Below are 25358 nucleotides of genomic sequence, written 5' to 3' on the forward strand. Positions count from 1 at the left end.
GAACCTGCCATAGAGCCCTTCTTATGTGTAGCCTTGGCAGGCACCACCTTCTCAGTGGGCACGGAAACTGTCTACTTGTCTTTGCGAGAAGCTATTGGGACAGGAGAGTCCTTGGCTGTGGATGCCTCTGAGGCATGTGACCCTGAGGTCTGCTACTTCGCCTTTTGGGCCTTGGTGTCGCCTGACGGGGTTTTCTCTTTGTGCTCTGGTTTTCTGTGGGGATGGTGTCTGCGGCCTGGACAGCTTGGGCTGCTGCTGCTGTGTGCTACGTGTGCTGTATCGTGACCTTGAGGTCTGTGGAGCGTGGTCACTATCGTCAGACGTGGCCACTGGCTTGGGGGTGGACAAAGGGACTGGAGCTGCACCACGAGATTGTGCCAGTTGAAGGGCTGCCATCACTGCGGAGGACATTGACTGGACAGGCCGGTGCGGCCCATACACATCTGAATGTATGCCCTTCGTGAAAGCAACCACCTGTGCCAATTTGTGGTCATGGTCTATGAATGCATTGAGGAGAGCTGTCTGGCCTACACAAAGCTGGCACAAAAGGTCCACAGACTCAGCACTGATGGCAGCAGGGGGGACAGGGGCAGGGGCAGGGGCAGCGGTGCCTGGGGTGAAGGACACTCTTCTCCTCTTACTGGTGCGAACACTGGCAGCACCAGAGGAAGTGGCTGGGAGGGTGGGCACTGTTCGCTGTGTGGCGGAAGATGATGCAGAGTCCCCGTTCACTGTGCCCGCCAACATGGATGCGTCACCGCTGGCATCAGATGAGGTAGAAATTTGCATCTCGGGCTGTGATTCCTCCGGCAGACTCCGGTCCCCCTCCGAGGCGCTGGTCACATCTGTGTCACTGGGCTCCTGTGCAGCTGTTGTGCTTGTTTCCCCACCACTGGTGCCCATCCCCTGTCCCTCCGTGACCACAGGAGATGCTGCATGAGAGAGATAGATGTAGGGTCAATTCAGTGGCAGCAAGAGAACAAACATATGCAAGCAAAGCAACACTGAGGATGACTAAATCTACATGTTGCACGCCAACCTGTGCAATAACATTGTGAAAACACACTTTTGTCACTCAAACAATGCGTGTAAACAAGAAAAACAGGCATAAGTGAACCATGTGATGACCACACAGCACAACATCCTGCATGTGGCTCCGTTCAAACAGTAACACAAATAGCTCAGACATGAAGCCCACCGCCCATAATGCTATTGAAATGCCCAGTACTCGAATTCCCCTAGGGAGTACAGGTAGGACATAAGCATGACAGCTGCACCCAGCTCAGAGGCCACTCACAAGCCACTGCATCACACTACCAACATCACATAGCCCAGCGCTGGCACAGGCTTGGTACACATGCAGCCACACACAGCCAAAGTTACCCTTCCCCGAATACTCACCCCCACTTTGCTGCTGATGCTCCTTCAATCGTACATCCAGCTCAGGGTGTGTCACGGCCAAGATGCGGCACATCAGTGGTGTCATGCTGTGCTGTGCCAACCTGCCACTGCGAGGGAGCAGCCCCAGTGTCATCTCCGCAACGTTCTTTGCCAGCCATGAAATGTCATCCCACCTCTTGTGGCAGGGGGTGCGCCGGCAGTTTGACACATCCAGAGCCCGCACCTTTGTCGCAATGGCCCTCCACATGGCCTTACGCTGGTGTACTTTGAGCGGCAGGCATGGGAGACATGAGTGGGAAAACATCAGTGACACAGTGTTATGTAGCAAAATTCCTCAGTACAGTAGCATTATACTGACTCATCCCAACTCCACAGATATGTCTTGCAGAGACAGGAATGCATCTCACAGGGTACATCTGCATGTGAGAAGTACACGTAAATGCATGCAGGTGTGAGGGAGGACACAGTACCTGCACATCTCACATACAAGCAGGATGCTAGCACAGAAAGCCATGTGTAGTCTGCCCACATCTACTGTTCATTTCCACGTAGAGCACATACGTCACATGTCTACATGTGTTTGGGGGGAGACTCACTGTGTCCAACACGGCGCAGGCCTCAACGACCTTGCCCTGTGAATGGTTCACCGTGTCATGGATGTCACATTGAGGGACATGATCTCACAAACCCACACCCTTCTCACAGGTCCAGTCATGTGCAATCTACAGGGCTGATATGGCTCATTGATGGAGAGTCCTGCAAAAAACACACATGTTACACTCTGTACATTTAGTGATGGGTCCTTGTCAGATTGGGCGGTGACTGTGCAGGCCAGGTGGGCTCACACTGAGATGGACAACAGGGACCCACACAGCCATTCACACAAGCAATCACTGTCCTGACTCCTGTATTACCAACTTGCTGTGTCACTATATGGCTGACAAGACAAGACATGTCCCTCCAGTCTTGATGTGCAGGCAGGGAAACATGTGAAATAGGCTACACACCCCTTACCCATGGAGACAGCATGCTAGGCAGTACATGACCCAACCCCACACTCTCAGGCACATACTGCATCAGACCGACTACATGTGTGCCCCCTCTGCACTCTCACCCCCACTGTTGAAGACTTACCATGACATTTGGGGCACCATATAGCCTTGGGTACTGTGTGAGCACCTCGTCCACCAGGACCTCCAGCTCCTCGCTTGTGTAGGGACTGGCACGGATCTTCTCAGTCCTTGCCATCACTGTGGACATGAGACAGCAGCGGCGGCAGTGGGTGGTGAAGAGTCTCAGGCAGCTGTCCCTGGAGGCAGCAGCAGGTGAGGGGTCTCAGGCAGTAGTCCCTGGTGGCAGTAGCAGGTGAGGGGTCTCAGGCAGCAGTCCCTGGAGGCAGCAGCAGGTGAGGGGTCTCAGGCAGCAGTCCCTGGAGGCAGCAGCAGGTGAGGGGTCTCAGGCAGCAGTCCCTGGGAGCAGTGGAAATTTGAGACTCTCTCCCACACATATATAGCCCCCTGTGGTCGTTTCAGTGGTGCTAAGCTGATGCAATTGGTGTTCCAGGTCGGCCTTTTTCAAATACATCTAATGACTGGATCCGCGGTGGCGGAGCACGCCTACCGCGATTTTCAAAATTGCATCAGGCTACCGCGATTGCAGTTCCCATTGGCTGTAAGGGCATGGTCCATGATGGTGACACACCGCTGGTGCCAGGCGGTAGCTACCTCGATTCCGGGGCCATGCATTGCTATGAGGGACCGCGATTTGGGTGGCAGAGCATGCCAACCGCCATTTGGCCATGTGTATATGGCTATGACTACCGCACATGTGTTTTGGGGATTGGTGGTGACACACCGCTGGTGGCAGGCGGTAGCTACCGCGATTCCGGGGCCATGCATTGCTATGAGGGACCACAATTTGGGTGCTGGAGCATGCCAACTGCCATTTGGCCATGTGTATATGGCTATGACTACCGCACATGTGTTTTGGGGATTGATGGTGACACACCGCTGGTGCCAAGCGGTAGCTACCGCGACTACGGGGCCATGCATTTCTATGAGGGACCGCGATTTGGGTGGCGGAGCATGCCAACTGCCATTTGGCCATGTGTATATGGCTATGACTACCGCACTTGTGTTTTGGGGATTGGTGGTGACACAGGCGGAAGCTACCGCGATTACTGGGCAATGCATTGCTATGAGGGACCGGGATCTGGGTGGCAGAGTGGTTTGACTGCAGATATGGACGCACCATGCTGTCTCAATGTCCAATGGGCATTTTCCAACAATGCACAGTAAGCACATGATAAATGGCACTTCATGAAGCACACAATACCAATGTGACATTTTCACCACTGCTGCCTACATATGCCGTGTATGTATCCTTGACCATTGCCATGTAGTCACTCACATTTCACTTGTGATGTTGATGTGCATGTACACCGATCAGTGTCGTGTCGTACTCCGCATTGGGTACATAGTGCAATGTGGTAGGGGCTGCCAAGATCCCAGTGATGTATGTGTAAATGGACAATGTGCAGTTTTGACTTCCCATTTTTCGTGGCTCATGCACGCACTTGTGGTTTAGGCACAGACTGTGCTCATTGTGTTGTTGATGTGTCCCTTGTGCAACCACACATGATGGTGGGGCAGGCACAGCTGACATGTATGTGACAGTGGTGTTCCGGTTTCCCACATACGCTGGATGGCATACTCTCTGTGCAGCTCATGCTAGATGTGGCCATACCCCTTGGTGCATTTACATGGCTGTATTTTTGTGGCGGCACTTGCTGTGTGGAAGGGGACAAGTGTACAAGTAGTGTAGCAGATGTTGTCCCTACATGTAAGCTGGTCTATGACTCCACAGTGAGGCCAGTAACTGTTGTTGTTGTGTCACTCAAGACATGATAGATTGTACATGTGTAATGTTGCATTGCATTCACATGTGTCCCCTTTCATCTCAACTAGGAGGAGACCAAATATACATCAATCCTTCATGGTGCTGGCAGACATGGAGAATGAGGAGATCATCCGGAAATTCCGGCTGGATCAACCCACCCTACAGAACCTATGTGCTATGTTGGAGCCCCACCTGCAGCCTCAGCGGACATATCCAACTGCTTTCACCCCAACATCGAAGGTGATGACGGCCCTGCAGTTTTTTGCCACTCGATCATTCCAGCACACGGTGGCCAGCGCTGCTGGCATGTTGTAACCCATGTTCGGCATGGTGCTACCTGACGTCCTGTCCGCTATGATGATCTACAAGGACAGATATATACATTTACCCAGGATGCATGAATTGGTGGCTGTAAAGGGTGATTTCTATCCCCTTGGCCACATCCCCAATGTTGTGGGAGCCATTGATGGTACACATGTAGAGCTGGTTCCACTGCAGGCATGTGAGTTTGTCTACAGGAATCAGAAACATTTTCATTCCATCAACGTGCAGGTGGTGTGCCAGGCAGATATGATCATCTGGCACGTGTGTGCCGGGTTCTGCCCATGACTCATATATCCTACGTAACAGCATCATGCCACAGCTGATGGCTAATCTTCTTCCGGAGCGTGCATGGGTTGTGGGTGAGTATGCAGAGTCAACTGGCGTGCTGTGTGTGTGACATGCTGTCCTCTGCCACAGTTGTTTTCAAGAGTTGGTCTGTGTATCTCACACCTAGGTGACTCTGCATGTCCCAACCGTCCATGGTTGCTGAGCCCACTGAGCAATCCCCAGACACCGGCTGAAGTCCGCTACAATGATGGTCATGGGAGGATCCGTTGTGTGGTGGAGCGTACTTTTGGTCTCCTGAAGTCACGTTTTCACTGCCTGGACAAGACCGGGGGTTCCCTGATGTACTCGCCCAGGAAGGTGTGCCAGATTGTTGTTGCCTGCTGCATGCTCCACAACCTGGGCTTACGCAAGCAGATCCCACTGATTCTGGACGATGATGATCAGCCGAGGCCCTCGCCTGCAAACCAACCTATGTCCACTGACGAAGATAGTGGAGAGGAGGAGGGTGTTGACCTGCATGAACAGCTCATCAAATGCTATTTCACATGAAGGTGAGTGACAAGATACAACGGGGCCATTGTCTGCTGATGTTGTTGTTGGTGAAAAGGTCAATGTGACTGCAGCCTGTTATTGCCTCAGTGTTGGATGGCAATGTTTAGGGGACACGGTAGTTATGCACAGCTCTGGGAGGTCTATGCCAGTACTGTTGCTCATGGTAATGTGTGCAGTTTTGTGTACCTTGCTGACATCTGCTGTTTGTTGGCTGTGATGCCACCGCCTGACTAGTGACTATTGTTCTGTTGGTTTTCCCTAGGTCCCTTCAACCTCTCCTTGCCTACTGACAATCCGTGCTCCTGTGACATTGTAATCATGGTAAATTCTTTACATACTGTGATGTGCAGAAAGAGGCAAGAAAAGTGCAGAAAGAGGCAAGAGAGGTGTAGAAAGAGGGAAGAGGGTTGCAGAAAGAGGCAGGCGGGGTGCAGAAAGAAGCAAGTGAGGTACAGAAAGAGGCAATAGAGGTGCAGAAAGACGCAAGAGAGGTGCAGAAAGATGCAAGAGAAGTTCAGAAAGAGGCAAGAGAATTGCTGAAAGAAGCACCAGAGGTGTAGAAAGAAGCAAGAGAAGTGCAGAAAGAGGCAAGAGAGTTGCAGAAAATGGCAAGAGAACTGCAGAAAGAGGCAAGAAGGATGCAAAAAAGGGAAGAAGGCTACAGAAAGAAGCAAGACAGGTGCAGAAAGAAGCAAGAGCAGTGAAGAAAGAAGCAAGAGAGGTACAGAAAGATGGAATATGAGTGCAGAAAGAGACAACAGGGGTGCAGAAAGAAGCAAGAGAGGTACAGAAAGAGGCAAGAGAGGTGCACAAAGAGGCGGCAAGAGGGGTGCAGGAAGAAGCCACAGAGGTGCTGAAAGAGGCAAGAGGAATACGGAAAGAGGCAAGAGAAGTGCAGAAAGAAGCAACAGAGGTGCTGAAAGAGGCTTGAGAGGTGCAGAAACAGGCATGAAAGGTGCAGAAAGAGGAAACAGGTTGCAGAGGCAAGGGAAGTACAGAATGTGGGAAGAGGGGTGCATAAAAAGGTAACAGGGGTGTAGAAAGTTGCAAGCGAGGTGCAGAAAGAAGCAAGAGCAGTGCAAAAGAACCAACAGAAATGCAGAAAGAGGCTTTAGGGGTGCAGAAAGAGGGAAGAGAGATGTAGAAAGAGGCAAGAGAGTTGCACAAAGAGAGAAGAAGGGTGCAGAAAGAGGCTCGAGAGGTACGGGAAGAAGCAACCGAGATGCAGAAAGAACCAAGAAAAGTACAGAAAGAAGCAACAGAGGTACAGAAAGAGGCAAGGGGGTGCAGAAAGAGGGATCGGGGATACAGAAAGAAGTAAAAGGAATACAGAAATTTGAGGTGGAGAAAGAAGCAAGAGCAGTGTAGAAAGAACCAAGAGAAGTGCAGTAAGAAGCAAGAGAGGTGGAGAAATAGGCAAGAGGGATGCAGAAATTTGCAAAAGAGGTGCAGAAAGAAGCAAGAGCAGTTTACAAAGAACCAACAGAGGTGCAAAAAGAGGCAAGAGGGGTACAGAAAGAGGTAGGAGATGTGCACAAGAGGCAAGAGGGGTACAGAAAGAGGCAGGAGGGGTACAGAAAGAGGCAAGAGGTGCAGAAACAAGCAGGAAAGGTGCGGAAAGATGGAACGGGGTGCAGAAAGAGGCAAGAGAGGTACATAAAGAGGGAAGAGGGGTACAGAAAGAAACAAGCGAGGTACAGAAAGAAGCAACAGATGTGCAGAAAGACGCAAGAGAGGTGCAGAAACAAGCAAGAGAAGTGCAGAAAGAGGCAAGAGAATTGCTCAAAAACCAACAGAGGTGTAAAAAGAAGCAAGAAAAGTGCAGAAAGAGGCAAGTGAGGTGCAGAAAGAGGCAAGAGAGGTGCAGAAAATGGCAAGAGTACTGCAGAAAGAGGCAAGAGGGATGAAAAAAGGGAAGAAGGGTGCAGAAAGAAGCAAGAGAGGTGCAGAAAGAAGCACGAGAAGTGCAGAAAGAAACAAGAGAGGTGCAGAAAGAGGGAAGACGAGTGTAGAATGAGACAACAGGGGTGCAGAAAGAAGCAAGAGAGGTGCAGAAGGAGGCAAGAGAACTGCAGAAAGAGGCAAGAAACTTGCCGAAACAGGCAAAAGAGGTGCAGAAAGAGGGAACAGGGGTGCAGACAGACAGAAGAGAGGTGCAGAAAGTACCAAGAGCAGTGCAAAAGAACCAACAGAAGTACAGAAAGAGGCAAGAGGGGTGCAGAAAGAGGGAAGAGAGATGCAGAAAGAAGCAAGAGAGTTGCACAAAGAGGGAAGAAGGGTGCAGAAAGAGGCAAGAGGGGTATGGAAAGAAGCAACAGAGGTGCAGAAAGAACCAAGAAAAGTGCAGAAAGAAGCAACAGAGGTGCGGGAAGAGGCAAAAGGGGTGCAGAAATAGGCAACAGAAGTACAGAAAGAAGCAACAGAAGTGCAGAAAGAAGCAAGAGAAGTGCAGAAAGAGGCAAGAGAGGTGCAGAAACAGGCAGGAGAGGTGCAGAAAGAGGGATTGGGGTACATAAAGAGGCAAAAGAGGTGCAGAAAGAGGGAAGAACGGTGTAGAAAAAGGCAAGAGGGTAAAGAAAGAAGCAAGTGAAATGCAGAAAGAGGCAACAGAAATGCAGAAAGAGGCAAGAGAAGTGCAGAAAGAAGCAGGAGTTATTTGCACACCATTTATACTAATTTAATGCCCACATTTGGCGATAAGTAACAGGTGACCATTGGGCCTTCCACCATGCTGTAACACTTGTCGCTGCATTTTTGGTAAAGTTTGAACAAGAAACAAGGTTTTTTTGTTCAAATCTGCTGATTATGCAGCAGATGATGGATTATGTGGCAAATGCGAAAATGTATAATTGTGCAAAAGTCGGTGCAGCCAAAAAGTCACATAATTCCAGTGGCCCTGCTCATACCTCTGATTAGGTCCAGAAGTGTTCCTCAGTGGTTCCTTCTTTTTTTTGTCTCATTGCGTTTATAGTTTAGCTTCTATGCAAATAAGGAAGACTAAACCTGAGGTTACCACTCCCCAACACAGACTATCATACTACACAATTACTGTCCATAACACATAATCTAACTCTACATAATTTCTGTACACTAAATGCCACATACTTTCTATCCACATAATTTCACTGCACAACATACCACATAATTCCACTCCACACAACCTACATCCACTCAAGGAAACATTAATAAAACACTTTTACATTTACAACACCAATAGCTCTAACTCTCGCAAATGCGTAACCTATTACATTTCAAATGCTTCTTTAACTACTCGCCACATTTGCTGAGAGGTGGAGAAAGGGGGCTGGGCCTCCGACCACCGCTCAGGAATTCCGCTGCTTAGGACTTAAAGGAGGTACAAGAAGGGCTTCTTGGCCCCCAAAGTCCCTCAGGAGAAAAGTGGAATTCATCCCCCAACCCGTAGGGTGCCAGGAGACCCATTTTCAGAGTGGTGAAGAAAGGGGGGCATGGCCTCTGAAGACCTCCTAGGAATCCCATTGTGTGGGACTTACTGGAGGTAACCAAAATGGTAGTTGGACACCCAAGGACACCCCCTTTGCCCACCAGTCTGCAAACACGCTCCCTGGCACGCTCTTGGATGGAGATTAAAGTCCCCTTCGCTGCTGGTAGTGGTTAGGGGCCAACTAGCGTACCTGTTACCTCCAGTAAGCCCCACACAGTGGGATTGTTGAGAGGAGGACACAGTCCATGCCCCCTTTGTCGACCACTCTGCAAACGCACCTCCTGGTGAGCTCTTGATTGGGGGATGAAGTCTCATTGCCTCCTGAGGGTCCCTGGGGGCCAACTAGCCCTCCTGTTACCTCCAGTAAGCCCCACACAGCTGGATTGCTGAGAGTGATCCGAGGCCATGCCCCCTTTTTACACCACTCTGCAAACGCGCCGCCTGGTGCACTGCTACTCGGGGGATGAAGTCCACTTCAGTCCGGAGGTCCTCAGGACACAAGATGACCTCATCGCCCCACTAGCAGTGTGCAAAGAGGCATGTTGCGGAGTGGTGTAAAAAGGGGCATGGTCTCGGACCACCTCTCAGCACTCCCACTGTGTGGGTCTTACTGGAGGTACCTGGTTGGCTATTGGACCCTAAGAACCCTTAGGATTCAAGAGGACTTAATCCCCCAATCCAGAACACGCCAGGAGGCGCGCTTGCATAGTGGTGCAGGTAGGAAGCGGGGCCTCCTGTGAGATGCTAGCTTCTGCTTTTTTTTTTTAATTAGAAGTGGGGCTGTGTGGACCCCCTTTTCTCAATATTTTGTGGGCCTTGGGGACCCCATCACCAGAGGTGGCTGTCCCTGGGGCTGCAGGGGGCAAGAGGCCCCCCGCATTTAAACATTGAAGCCCCAGTGAGGTGATGGTCCCCAGTGCTTGGGGGGGCCCGTGAGGCCCCCCACCCATTATTTTCCAATGGCCCGCAGAGGTGTTGGTCCCCTGGGCAGCAGCCCTCCACACTTCTATTGATAAATAAGCCCCAGGGAGGTGGTGGTCCCAGGGGCTGCGGGGGCCCTCATGACCCCCGCACATATTATGCACATTGCCCCTTGGGATCTGGCCCATCCGGGCTCTCATTAAAATGAAGTGCGGGAGCCAACGTTTTTTTTTTGTTTTAAATTTTCTATGCTGGATTCGCGCACCCAGCACGAATACTGACCTTTTGTGTTTTTTAAATGCTTTTTGAGGCCTTGGGGGTCCCCGTGGGACCCCCTAACCAGGCCTATGGGGTCACGGTGTTTCTACCCTGCCCCCTTTTCTTTTTTTGTATCATTTTATTCCCTTTTTTCTTGTGACTCAGTTTTACTGAGTGACAAGATGGCTGCCAACACTTCTTGGTTTGGAGTGTTGGCAGCCAATCAAAATGAAGATCATGGTTGGGAGGGTTCGAGAATACTCCTTGGTCACCGGATATCGATTTTTTTTTTTTTATCTCTCAGGAACTACTGAACGTATTTACACCATTTAAAAGAAAAACGCTTTCTGAACCAAGACCTAGCTTTTGCCAAATTTGGTGTAATTCCGTTCTGTAGTTCAGGCTGTAGCTTTGTCTAAAGTTTCCTGCGGAAATTAACATGGAGAAAACGTATTATGGGACCTCCCTTTTTTCTCGGCCCTGCGCGACGAATCACCCTGAAACTTTCAACACAGGAGCTGACCTGAGCGAACCATTAGTATTGAAAATTTCGTGAAGATTCATCAAACTGTGCCAAAGATATTGGCAAATCAAAAAACGCTTTTTGAATAGAAACAAGATCCTAACTATAACTACCTACTGGCGACTGCCAGTAGGTAATATATATATATTTATATATATATATATATATATTTATATATATGCAAACATATGTATACACACACATATATAGAGACACGTGTGTGTGTGTGTGTGTGTGTGTAGATATATCTATATTACCTACTGGCGGTCGCCAGTAGGTAGTTATAGTTAGGACCTTCTTTCTATTCAAAAAGCATTTTTTCTTTTCCCAATAACTTTGGCGCCCGTAGACGAATCTTCATGAAATTTTCAAAACGTTGGTCCCGCTCCGGTCAGCTCCTATCCTGAAAGTTTCGGGGTGATTCGCCAAGCGGGGACCAAGAAAAAAGGGGGGTCCCAAAACGTGTTTTCTCCATGTTATTTTCCATAGGAAATTTTAGACACGACTACAGCCTGAACTGCTGAACGGAATTACACCAAATTTGGCATAAAGGTAGCCCTTGGTTCGGAAAGAGACCTTTTTTTTAAATGGTGTTAATCCGTTTAGTAGTTCCTGAGAAATTCAAAAAATAGAGGTCAAAAAAACAATTTCCAATAGTAAACTTTAGACACGGTTACAGCTGAAACTGCTGAACGTAATTACACAAAATTTGGCAAAAAAGGTAGTGCTTGGTTCATAAAGCGACCAGTTTTTAAATGGTGTAAATCCGTTCAGTAGTTTTCAAGATATTAAAGGAAAACAATCTTTCTATATATGGGCTGGACCTAACTACACAAGCACAAGCTTCGCTCTAATTGGCTGCCAACAATTCAATCCAGGAAGTGTTGGCAGCCATCTTGGTGCAATGCTTTTTAGGTCTCACCTAGCGACACAGCGCATGCGCTGCCCACTACACAAACACTACTGCACTGCCCTAAACCCTAAAACACTACCCCAGCACGACCTCCTACACTGCACGAACACCACTGCACTGCCCTAAATGCTGAAACACTAACCCCATAACGACCCCCTACACTGAGCGAACACCACTGCACTGCCCCAAACCCTGAAACACCAACCCCAGCACGACCCCCTACACTGCCCAAACACCACTGCACTGACCTAAACCCTGAAACACTACCCCCAGCACGATCCCCTACACTGCCCGAACACCACTGCACTGACCTAAACCCTGAAACACCACCCCCAGCACGACCCCCTACACTGCCCGAACACCACTGCACTGCCCTAAACCCTGAAACACTACCCCCAGCAAGACCCCCTACACTGCCCGAACACCACTGCACTGCCCAAGCCCTGAAACACCACCCCCAGCAAGACCCCAACACTGCCCGAACACCACTGCCTTAAACCCTGAAACACCACCCCCAGCAAGACCCCTACATATCCTGAACACCACTGCACTGCCCTAAACCCTGAAACACCAGCCCCAGCACGACACCCTACACTGCCTGAACGCCACTGCTCTGTCCAAAACCCTGAAACACCAGCCCCACCACGACCCCCTACACTGCCCGAACACCACTGCACTGCCCTAAACCCTGAAACACCAGCCCCACCACGACCTCCTACACTGCCGGAACACCACTGCACTGCCCTAAACCCTGTAACACCAGCCCCAGCACAACCCTCTACACTGCCCAAACACCACTGCACTGCCCTAAACCCTGAAACACCAGCCCCAGCAAGACCCCGTACCCTGCCCGAACACCACTGCACTGCCCTAAACCCTGAAATACCAGCCCCAGCACGACCCGCTACACTGCCCGAACACCACTGAACTGCCCTAAGCCCTGAAACACCAGCCCCAACACGAACCCCTACACTGCCTGAACACCACTGCACTGCCCTAAACCCTGAAACACCAGCTCCAGCAACACCCCCTACACTGCCCGAACACCACTGCACTGTCCCAAACCCTGAAACACCAGCCCCAGCACGACCCCCTATACTGCCCGAACACCACTGCACTGCCCTAAAACCTGAAACACCAGCCCCAGCCAGACACCCTACACTGCCTGAACACCACAGTACTGCCCTAAACCCTGAAACACCAGCCCCAGCAATACCCCCTACACTGCCCGAACACCACTGTCCTAAACCCTGAAACACCACCCCCAGCAACACCCCCTACACTGCCTGAACACCGCTGCCCTAAACCCTGCAACACCACCCCCAGCAAGACCCCCTACACTGCCCGAACACCACTGCGCTGCCCTAAACCCTGAAACACCACCCCCTGCACGACCCCCCACACTGCCTGAACACCACTGTACTGCCCTAAACCCTGAAACACCACCCCCAGCTAGTCCCCCTACACTGCCCGAACACCACTGCACTGCCCTAAACCCTGAAACACCACCTCCAGCAAGACCCCCTACACTATCTGAACACCACTGCTGTAAACCCTGAAACACCACCCCAGCAAGACCCCCTACACTGCACGAACACCACTGCACTGCCCTAAACCCTAAAACACTACCCCCAGAATGACCCCTACACTGCCCGAATAGCACAGCTCTGCCCTAACCCTGAAACACTACCCCAGCACATCCCCCTACACTGCACGAACACCACTGCACTGCCCTAATCCCTGAAACACTAGCCCCAGCACTACCCCCTACACTGCCCAAACACCACTGCACTGCCCTAAACCCTGAAACACCACCCCAGCACGACCTCCTACACTGCCCGAACAGCACTGCACTGCCCTAAACCCTGAAACACCACCCCCAGCATGACCCCCTACACTGCCCGAACACCACTGCACTGCCCTAAACCCTAAAACACTACCCCCAGCAGTACCCCCTACACTACCCAAACACCACTGCATTGCCCTAAACCATGAAACATCACCCCCAGCATGACCCCCTACACTGCCCGAATACCACTGCACTGCCCTAAACCCTGAAACACCACCCCAGCATGACCCCTACACTGTCCGAACACCACTGCACTGCCCTAAACCCTGAAACACCAGCCCCAGCACGACCCCCTACACTACCCGAACAAAACTGCACTGCCCGAAACCCTGAAACACCACCCCCCAGACCCCATACAACACTCGAAAGCCACTGTACTGCCCTAAACCCTGAAACACCACCCCCCACATGACCCCCTACACTGCCCAAACACCACTGCACTGCCCTAAACCCTGAAACACCACCCCCTGCATGACCCCCTAGACTGCCCGAACACCACTGCACTGCCCTAAACCCTAAAACACCACCCACAGCACAATCCCCCTACACTGCCCAAACACCACTGCACTGCCCTAAACCCTCCGAGAGGTTTCCGAGAGGGACATGGAACGGAAACAGCACTACTCACGGCAGTAGAGGAACTCAGGAATGTCTTGGACGGCCTTGATCCTATTGGATCTTTCGGCGGCCTTCGACACGGTAAACCATGACACACTTCTAACCCGACTAGCCGAAGCCGGAGTGCATTCGTCGGCCCGATCATTGTTTGCTTCCTATTTGTCCAACAGAACTTTTACAGTGGAGCTTGGAGAAGTAAAATCACAATCCTTTAGCTCTCCGTGTGGGGTACCTCAGGGGTCATCTTTGAACCCCACTCTTTTTAATCTGTATGTAGAGCCCCTAGCTGCAACCATTAGGAACTGTGGGTTTCTGCCAGTCTCTTACGCTGACGAAACCCAAATAGTGGTGTCGATCAAAAATAATGTCAAAGAGACAGCAGAAAAATTTCAAAACTGCATGATGTGAGTTAATCAATGGATGCAGAGTAAATGCTTAAAGTTAAATGGAGATAAAAGTGAAGTCATGTTGCTAGGTACTGACATGGAAATTTGGTCCCCGGAGTGGTGGCCAGACAGTCTAGGCCATCGCCCATCTCCAGTAAACAAAGTGAAAAATCTGGGTGTAATACTAGACAACAAACTGACTTTTGACGCCCAGTCCAACAAACTGGCATCAATAATTTGGTATATTCTGAAAATAATAAGGAAGCTCCTGCCATTTATCCCCTTAGATTCCCGCAAAACGGTGGTAACAGCCCTGGCCTTATCAAGGCTAGACTACGGGAACGCTTTATATGCTGGGATACAGGCTTAGCACCTAGCAAAACTACAACGCCTGCAAAATGCAGCGGCAAGATTGATACTGGACATCCCCAGGTCTGAGCCGATTACACACAGACTAAGATCCCTACACTGGCTCCCAATGGAAAAAAGAATAAAATTTAAGTCTGTATGTTTTGCCTATAAGGCACTGCATGGGAGTGGCTCTCAGTTTTTAAAAACTCATTTACGACTGTATGAGCCATCCAGGAATCTTTTTCTAGCCAAGCAAAACTGATCCAGATCCCAAGATACAAACAGGTCAGGTGGGGGGGAAGAAGCTTTCTGCTACACGCAGCAAGGGCCTGGAACCTTCTCCCAATCACAATCAAAAACAGTCCCTCTATGCTGTCATTCAGGAAAGAGGTAAAAACCTGGTTGTTCTCCTCCACTTAGACCAAGCCGTGATATTTCCCGGGTATTCTCTGTCTCTATGCAGCGCCAAGACGCCCATGAGCATACGTGCGCTTTGTAAATCTTTAAATCAAATCAAATCAAATCACTGCACTACCCTAAACCCTAAATCTACCCCCAGCATGACCCCCTACACTACCCAAACACCACTGCACTGCCCTAAACCCTAAAGCTACCATCAGCATGAACCCCTATACTACCAAAACACCACTGTACTACCCTAACCCCTATAACACATTCCCAGTACAACCCCCTACCCTACACCAACACCACTGCACTACCCTAAACCCTAAAACAATACTACCAGCACAACCCCCTACACTACACGAACACCAGTGCAATACCCATACCCTGAAACACCAGCCCCAGCACGACGCCCTACACTGCCCGAACACCACTGCACTGCCCTAAACCCTGAAACACCAGCCCCAGCACGACCCCCTACACTGCCCGAACACCACTGCACTGCCCTAAACCCTGAAATACCACCCCCAGCAAGACCCCCTACACTGCCCGAACACCACTGCCCTAAACACTGAAAAACCACCCCCAGCAAGACCCCCTACACTGCCCGAACACCACTGCCCTAAACCCCGAAACACCACCCCCGCCACGAATCCCTACACTGCCTGAGCACCACTGCACTGCCCTAAACCCTGAAACACCACCCCCAGCACGACCCCCTACACTGCCCGAACACCACTGCACTGACCTAAACCCTGAAACACCACCCCCAGCAAGACCCCCTACACTGCCCGAACACCACTGCCCTAAACCCTGAAACACCACCCCCGCCACAACTCCCTACACTGCCTGAGCACCACTGCCTTAAACCCTGAAACACCACGCCTGCAGGACCCCCAACACGGCCCGAGCACCACTGCACTGCCTTAAACCCTGAAACACCACCCCTGCACGACCCCAACACTTCCCGAACACCACTGCACTGCCCTAAACCCTGAAACACCACCACCAGCATAACCCCCTACACTGCCTGAACACCACTGTACTGCCCTAAACCCTAAACACCACCCCCAGCACAACCCCCTACTCTGCCCGAACACCACCACTCTGCCCTAAACCCTGAAACACCACCCCCAGCACGACCCCCTACACTGCCCGAACACCACTGCTCTGCCCTAAACCCTGAAACACCACCCCAGCACGAACCCCTACACTGCCCAAACACCACTGCACTGCCCTAAACCCTGAAACACCACCCCCGCATGACCCCCTACACTGCCTGAACACCACTGCACTGCCCTAAACACTGAAACACCACCCCCAGCACGACCCCCTACACTGCCCGAATACCACTGCACTGCCCTAAACCCTAAAGCACCACCCTCAGTACAACCCTCTACACCACACAAACACCACTGCACTGCCCTAAACCCTAAATCACTACCCCTAAAACGACCCCCTTCACTACACAAACAACAATGCACTGCCCTAATCCCTAAAACACTACCCCCAGCATGACCCCCTACACTGCCCGAACACCACTGCACTGCCCTAAACCCTAAAGCACTACCCCAGCATGGCCCTCTACACCGCCCGAACACCACTACACTGCCCTAAACCCTAAAACACTACCCCCAGCATGACCCCCTACACTGTCAAACACCACTGCACTGGCCTAAACCCTAAAACACCACCCCCAGCACGACCCCCAACACTGCCCGAACACCACTGGACTGCCCTAAATCCTAAAACACCACCCCCAGCACGACCCCCTACTCTGCCCGAATACCTCTGCACTGCCCTAAACCCTAAAACACCACCCCCAGCACGACCCCCTACACTACCCGAACACCACTGCTCTGCCCTAAACCCTAAACACCACCCCCAGCACGACCCCCTACACTACCCAAACACCATTGATCTGCCCTAAACCCTAAAACACTACCCCCAGCCCGACCCCCGACACTACCCAAACACCACTGCACTACCATAAACCCTAAAACACTACCCCCGCACGACCCCCTACACTACCAAAAGACCACTGCACTACCAAAACCCGAAAATACGACCCCCTACACTTAACAAACAAGGGTGCACTACCCTAAAACACTACCCCCAGCACGACCACCTACACTACACAAACACCACTGCACTACCCTAAACCCTAAAACACTACACCCTACACTACACAAACACCACTGCACTCCCCTAAACCCTAAAACAGTACCCCCAGCACGATCCCCTACACAACCCAAACACCACTGCACTATCCTAAACCCTAAAACACTACCCATAGCGGTACCCCTACACTACCCAAACACCTCTGCACTACCCTAAACCCTAAAACACTACCCCCAGCAGTACCCCCTACACTACCCAAACACCACTGCACTACCTAAACCCTAAACCACTACCCCCAGCATGACCCCTACACTACCCGAACACCACTGCACTGCCCTAAACCCTGAAACACCACCCCCCTGCACGACCCCCTACACTGCCCGAACACCACTGCACTGCCCTAAACCCTGACAAACCACCCCCCGCACGTCCCCCTACACTGCCCAAACACCACTGCACTGCCCTAAACCCTGAAACACCACCCCCAGCACGACCCCCTACACTGCCCGAACACCACTGCACTGCCCTAAACCCTGAAACACCACCCCCTGCATGACCCCCTACACTGCCTGAACACCACTGCACTGCCCTAATCCCTAAAGCACCACCCTCAGCACGACCCCCTACACTACACAAACACCACTGCACAGCCCTAAACCCTAAAACACTACAGCCAGCACGACCCCCTTCACTACACAAACACCACTGCACTGGCCTAAACCCTAAACTTCTACCCCCAGCATGACCCCCTACACTACCCAAACACCACTGCACTACCCTAAACCCTAAAACACTTCCCCCAGCACGACCCCCTACACTACACAAACACCACTGCACTGCCCTAAACCCTAAAACACTACCCCCAGCCCGACCCCCTTCACTACACAAACACCAATGCACTACGCTAAACCCTAAAACACTACCCCCAGCCCGACCCCCGACACTACCCAAACACCACTGCACTACCATAAACCCTAAAACACTACCCCCGCACGACCCCCTACACTACCCAAAGACCACTGCACTACCCTAAACCCGAAAACACGACCCCCTACACTTAACAAGCAAGGGTGCACTACCCTAAAACACTACCCCCAGCACGACCACCTACACTACACAAACACCACTGCACTACCCTAAACCCTAAAACACTACACCCTACACTACACAAACACCACTGCACTACACTAAACCCTAAAACAGTACCCCCAGCAAGATCCCCTACACAACCCAAACACCACTGCTCTACCCTAAACCCTAAAACACTACCCATAGCGGTACCCCTACACTACCCAAACACCACTGCACTACCCTAAACCCTAAAACACTACCCCCAGCAGTACCCCCTACACTACCCTAACACCACTGCACTACCTAAACCCTAAACCACTACCCCCAGCATGACCCCCTACACTACCCGAACACCACTGCACTGCCCTAAACCCTGAAACACCACCCCCCTGCACGACCCCCTACACTGCCCGAACACCACTGCACTGCCCTAAACCCTGACAAACCACCCCCGCACGACCCCCTACACTGCCCAAACACCACTGCACTGCCCTAAACCCTGAAACACCACCCCAGCTCGACCCCCTACACTGCCCGAACACCACTGCACTGCCCTAAACCCTGAAACACCACCCCCTGCATGACCCCCTACACTGCCTGAACACCACTGCACTGCCCTAATCCCTAAAGCACCACCCTCAGCACGACCCCCTACACTTCACAAACACCACTGCACAGCCCTAAACCCTAAAACACTACCGCCAGCACGACCCCCTTCACTACACAAACACCAATGCACTGCCCTAAACCCTAAAATTCTACCCCCAGCACGACCCCCTACACTACCCAAACACCACTGCACTACCCTAAACCCTAAAACACTACCCCAGCACGACCCCTACACTGCCCGAACACCACTGCACTGCCCTAAACCCTAAAACACTACCCCCAGCAAGACCCCCTACACTGCCTGAGCACCACTGCACTGCCCTAAACCGTAAAACTCCACCCCCGCAAACCCCCTACACTGCTGAACACCACTGCAATGCCCTAAACCCTAAAACACCACCCCCAGCACGACCCCCTACACTGCCCGAACACCACTGCACTGCCCTAAACCCTAAACACCACCCCCAACACGACCCCCTACACTGCCCGAACACCACTGCACTGCCCGAAACCCTAAAACACCACCCCCAGCACAACCCCCTACACTACCCAAACACCACTCCTCTGCCCTAAACCCTAAAACAGTACCCCCAGCACGACCCCCTACACTACACAAACACCACTGCACTGCCCTAAACCCTGAAACACCAGCCCCAGCACGACCCCCTACACTGCCCGAACACCACTGCACTGCCCTAAACCCTAAAACACCAGCCCCAGCAAGATCCCCTACCCTGCCCGAACACCCCTGCACTTCCCTAAACCCTGAAACACTACCCCCTACACTACACAAACAGCACTGCACCATCCTAAACCCTAAGACACTACCCCCAGCACGACCCCCTACACTACCCAAACACCACTGCACTACCCTAAACCCTAAAACACTACCCATAGCGGTACCCCCTACACTACTCAAACACCACTGCACTACCCTAAACCCTAAAACACTACCCCCAGCAGTACCCCCTACACTACCTAAACACCATTGCACTACCCTAAACCCTAAAACCCTACCCCCAGCAGTACCTCCTACACTACCCAAACACCACTGCACTACCCTTAACCCTAAAACTCTACCCCCAGCACGACCCCCTACACTACCCAAACACCAATGCACTACCCTAAACCTAGGCTTTCCCGTTTTCAGTTTCTATTTTTGGTAAATTCTGGTGGTGTTTTTTCAGTGTTTTCCAGTGATTTCCATACCTCAAAAAAACAGTGCTTTTCAGTGTTTACTCATTTTCGCGCCATAAGAAACAAATTAAACAGTGTTTTGCCGGTGTTTATGGAATGCTTTACTTTTATGATTGATTTTTCCATTTTTCTTCAGAAATTGTATACTGCTCTACATTTCAGAAGCTTAATACAGTCATTAAAAAATTTCCATTGTCCTTTGATTCTGTTGCTCAGATTTAACAAGCATTTGCAATGCAATAGGTCTCACATTTATGCGAGTTTAAGCTATTGGCATTGTAAATGACAAAGCCTTTTATTTATGTTTTAAAAACAAAAACAAAAATAAAAGGCATTGTTATTTGCAATGTCAATAGCGTAAATGCAAGACCTATTGCAAATGCTTGTTTAAAATGAAAGCGTGAATTGGTCACTCAGCAAGTGTTTGTCAATAAATATACGTAGAGAACTTTTTTTTAATGCTATTATGAAATTGCAGTCTCCCTGCTGAATCCGCTGCCAGGAACGCAGCTCACAAGACACTAGTGTGGGCTCCGCATACATACCTCTGCTGCCTCATGGGTGGAAGGATGCAGCCTATGTGTTCACTGGGATACTCTTCGCTGGACACTTTGTCACACATCTTGTCGCCATCACGGTGGACCCCGCAGACCCCAATGTCCTGGCCAAGAAAAGTTACAGCCGCCCCATGCCGGTTCTGGACCGCTCCAAGCACAAGCACGTCATTCAAAACCTTCACTGCTACCTGTGCCAAGTCGACGTGGGGCCTAGGGCCAAGCACTGTAGCACCTGCAACAAGTGCATCTCCGACTTCGACCACCACAGCAAGTGGCTGAATAATTGTGTGGGAGGAAAGAACTACTGGTTTTTCTTCAGCGCGGTGGGGTCTGCCGTCCTTGGAGTCTTTCTCTTGACGATGGTTGTCCTCTATGTCTTCATCCAGTACTTCGTGAACCCGGCGGACCTCCGCACAGCGCCGCAGTTTGAGGGAGTGACCTCAAACACTACTTGGTTAGTCTTTCTTCCGGCTGCTCCAGTTGAGACAACTGCAGCAGGAATTCTGGCCATAGCAGTTATCACTGTGATATTGGGCATCATACCTATTTTGCTGCTTGGACACTTGCTGGTATTCCATCCAGAGGCGCAACTAGAGTCAAATTTCGGGGGGGGGGGCTAGGTAAAAAATTTCGGGGGGGGCTGATTATTCAAGCAAAAGGCAGAGTGGAGCGGCAGGGGTTCTAAGCAGGGGTGAAAACCATAAAAGCCTCATTAACAAGCCAAAGGTCTTTTAAAGACCTGTGAAGTACTCGGGTGCGGCTGTGTGTGCGCCGGGAAGCTGTCTCATCCCGGGCTGCCAAACACGACGGGGGGGGCTGAAGCCCTTTGAGTCCAATGGGCGTTGCGCGCCTGATTCCATCTTTACCTCCTGTGGAAGCGGTTGAGCACCTACGACTATATGGTGCACCAGCGAAACACCCAGAGCATCAGAGACAGAAAGAACATTGAGGAGGCACAAGTGACGTCAGACGGAACATTGGCTGATACAGTAGGCACCCCCAAAGAAACAGACCTCCCTCTGTCCGCTAGATCAAGTGGCCTTCTGTATCATGATAGCGGACTTATTTCTCTTGGGCAACCAGATGGAATATGTACAGATGTCGTTGATGCCACGTCTCTCGCCTGAACCTAGACCTGCAGATGCTGCAAACCAGGAGTGAACCCAGCAAATGTGAAAGTTCAGGAACAAATTGCACATCACGCTCGTATGAGTGACTGGTTACATCCACATAGCGCCGCACCCTTCGGAGACCTCGTAGTTTCCTCGAGCCGTGTTGGGCACTTTGTTGCCGGGACCTAGAGGGGCCGATCCATTACAGCGGCCATCTTGGTGAGGATGAGGTTGACACGCTAGTTGCTGGGAGGTAGGGCTGGACACGCTGAGAGAAAGCGCATAAATTGAAACAATCCATATACGCGCTAGCGTACGCGTTTGCGGACGCGCCTTAGAGCGCCGAAGGAGCGCCTAAGGAAAGCCCGTCTGTGCCCGTCCGTGCTAGGCCGGACTAGGACGGGGTACAGGGCCATACTAATGGAACCCCCACAGCCTAATACTCTTGTTTATAATGCTGACCTGTTAAGGGCTCTTAGTGGTGTTGTGAGGCCCACTTGTCCGATAGAGGCCTTACCAGAGGACATAATTTCCTTCTGTCCCTAATGCAAGCCTTTTAAGCCAGGGAAAGCTAATAATACCTGCTTTACATTCGCCCTGTTAAATTGTAGATCTCTCCCGAGGCACGCCTTGGAGATCCACTTGATCCTAGAGGAACGTGGCCCTGACGTACTCTTTTTAACTGAGACGTGGCTGACCGAGTCATCGGACCCGGATATAGTCCAGGCGCTCCCGTCCAATTATTCGATCATCAGACAGGAACCCCATGATAGGGAGGGGAGGAGGTGTGGCAATTAATCATAAGAACTCCTTTAGATGTAGAACCTATGAGAGTCCACTTATAGAGTGTGAGAGTCTTGGCTTCTCCATATCCTTCTCGCCCACATGTACCTTTTCAGGGATTTTGGTGTACAGACCTCCGGGTGATTACCGTGACTTCTGTAATAACCTTCTAGATAAGATCTCTCTTTCCATTAGCAGTACCCCCAACTTTTCCATCTTGGGCGACCTCAACATTCACCTTGATAAAGGCGATGAAGCTGCATCGCAATGTTTGCTCGATACCTTGGGTCTAGTACACCTGGAACAAATTGTGACAAGCCCCACGCATGTAGCCAGGCACCTACTAGATCATTGTTTTACTAACCTTGCGAACATTGTGTGGGACCAGCCCCACTTTGTCCCCTGGTCAGACCACGCTCTACTCTCCTTCGTCTGGTCTCCAGAGACACAGAATTACAGGGTTACCCATTCAAAGAAAGTTGGCCGAGTCTGGTCTAGATTACCGGTCAGGGATTGGGAGGCAGCCCTGAAGAGGTGCCCTCCTATTCCCCATGAGGACCCAGTGGCTGCTAATGAAGCCTTTGATAACTGGCTTAATTACACCCTAGATGCCACCCTCCCAAAAAAAGAGTTGCGGCATCGGGAGGGTCATAATAAAAAAACGTGGTACTCTGGAAAACTTAAGGAACATAAGCAACTGTGCAAACGAGCTGAAAGGAAGTGGAGAAAGGACTTTGCACTTGTTGCAAAAACTGAATATAAAGCATCCCTCAGATCATACAAAAAATGATTGAAATCTACCCAAGCAGCATACTACCAGGGAAAAATCTCAGAAGCAGCCAATGCTCCTAGAGAGATTTTTAAAATCTTTCAATCTCTGGTTGCTACTCCTAGGGCTACCATTCCTGCTCCGGACCCTCAGAAACACTGCGAGGCTCTAGCCGTGTTCTTTGCGTCCAAAGTGTCCAACATCTACTCTAGCTTTGTGACAACTCCACATACTCTCGACGAATTGGAGAGGGGTTATGAAAGGTCGGAGGTGGTGAATCCTAATTTATCTGGAGATCTCAAAGCCTTTCCGCTGTTAGATCTTGTTACTGTTGAAAGGCTCCTTAACAACTTAAAATCGGGCTCCCCTCAGGATGCTGCTCCTCCGACGGCTCTTAAGCAGGTTTCGGAAACAGTATGCCCGGTGATAATGCAGGTCATCAACGTGTCTCTGGCCTCGGGAGTAGTACCTCCTAACTGGAAGAAGGCAAAGGTCCGGGCCCTGTTAAAAAAACCTAATTTGGACCCGGAAGACCTGGCTAACTATAGACCTAATTCAGTGCTCCCGAGTCTTAGCAAAATAGCTGAAAAACACGTTAACCAGGCCCTCTCTTCATTTGTTGAGTCTTCGGGCTCCTTACATTCAACCCAGACTGGATTCAGAGCTAAGCAAGGAACAGAAACAGCGCTGGTAGCAGTAGTGGAGGCGACTAGGGGTATTGTGGATGCGGGAGGCTGCGCTGCGGTGGTCCTATTGGACCTCAGCGCAGCCTTCGACACTGTAAACCACTCTCTCCTGCTGCATCGGCTTCGCCTGGTAGGGGTCTCCGGATTGGCCCTTAAATGGCTTCATTCCGTTTTATCGGACAGATTCTTCTCCGTTTTTGAGGATGAGGTGTCATCGAGCCAGCTGCAACTGAGTCACGGCGTTCCCCGGGGATCATCACTCAGCCCTACGTTGTTTAACATTTACATGAGACCTCTGGCTGAGGTGGTGCTTCCTTGGGGAATTCAGCTCGTCACCTATGCCGATGACACGCAGCTGGTTGTTTCTTTAGTGAGGGATGATGCCTTACTTCAGGGGATCAACAATCTGACCCCGTGTCTTACCAAAGTCCTTGAATGGATGACCTCGTCTTGTTTAAAGCTAAATGGAGCCAAAACGGATATTATGCTATTGGGATATAAAGCCCCAATCAACCTGGACCCCTGGTGGCCGCATTGTTTGGGACCCCCTCCGAAGCCCAAGACCAAAATAAAAAGCTTGGGGGTCTGGCTGGACTCCGCCATGAACTTCCAACATCAGGCTAATAAGGTGGCCGCAACCTGTTATGGTCTGATGAGAGCTATAAAAAAAGTCCTAGATCTTTTTCCATTTGAAGCCAGACGCATTTTGGTCCAGTCGTTGATTCTTTCGCGACTGGACTATGCAAATGCTATCTATATGGGGACACTAGCAGCTACCATAAAAACTCTGCAAGCTGTGCAGAACTGCGCAGCTCGCCTGCTGATGAAAGTCCCCAAATGATGTTCAGCAAAGGCCTCAATACGATTGCTTCATTGGCTACCAATTCAGGAAAGGATTGTGTTCAAGACTATGTGCTTGGCACATAAGTCTATCCACAATGTTGGCCCGTCCATTCTGGACCCCCTGTTTTGTCGCCATCAATCGGTTAGATCCCTTAGATCCAACCAACGAAATCTGCTTGTAGTTCCTAGGGTGAAGTTGGCCCGGATGGGCGGCCGCCTACTCTCTGTCCAAGCGGCCAAAGGTTGGAATAAACTCCCCGACAACATCAGGCATGAACCGAATCATATCGCTTTCAGGAAGCAATTAAAGACATTTCTGTTTCAATAATGCCTTCTAATGTCCTCCGGTCTTACAGCACTGGGATGCTCCAGGGTAGCCATGCGCTATACAAGAAAGTACTCATTCATTCATTCATTCACAAAGCAGTACAATAACGACATTTGTTTGATTATGGGTGGCTTA

General features: G+C 50.9%; 1 pseudogene; it reads left to right on the top strand.

The window, feature by feature from the left end:
- Positions 1-21829, top strand: part of LOC146868672 (palmitoyltransferase ZDHHC11 pseudogene) — a 130954-nt pseudogene extending 109125 nt beyond the window's left edge.
- The last annotated feature ends 3529 nt before the right edge of the window (positions 21830-25358 follow it).

This window comes from Triturus cristatus, chromosome 1_2 (genome assembly GCF_964204655.1).
Source record: "Triturus cristatus chromosome 1_2, aTriCri1.1, whole genome shotgun sequence".
Taxonomy (NCBI): Eukaryota; Metazoa; Chordata; class Amphibia; order Caudata; family Salamandridae; genus Triturus; species Triturus cristatus.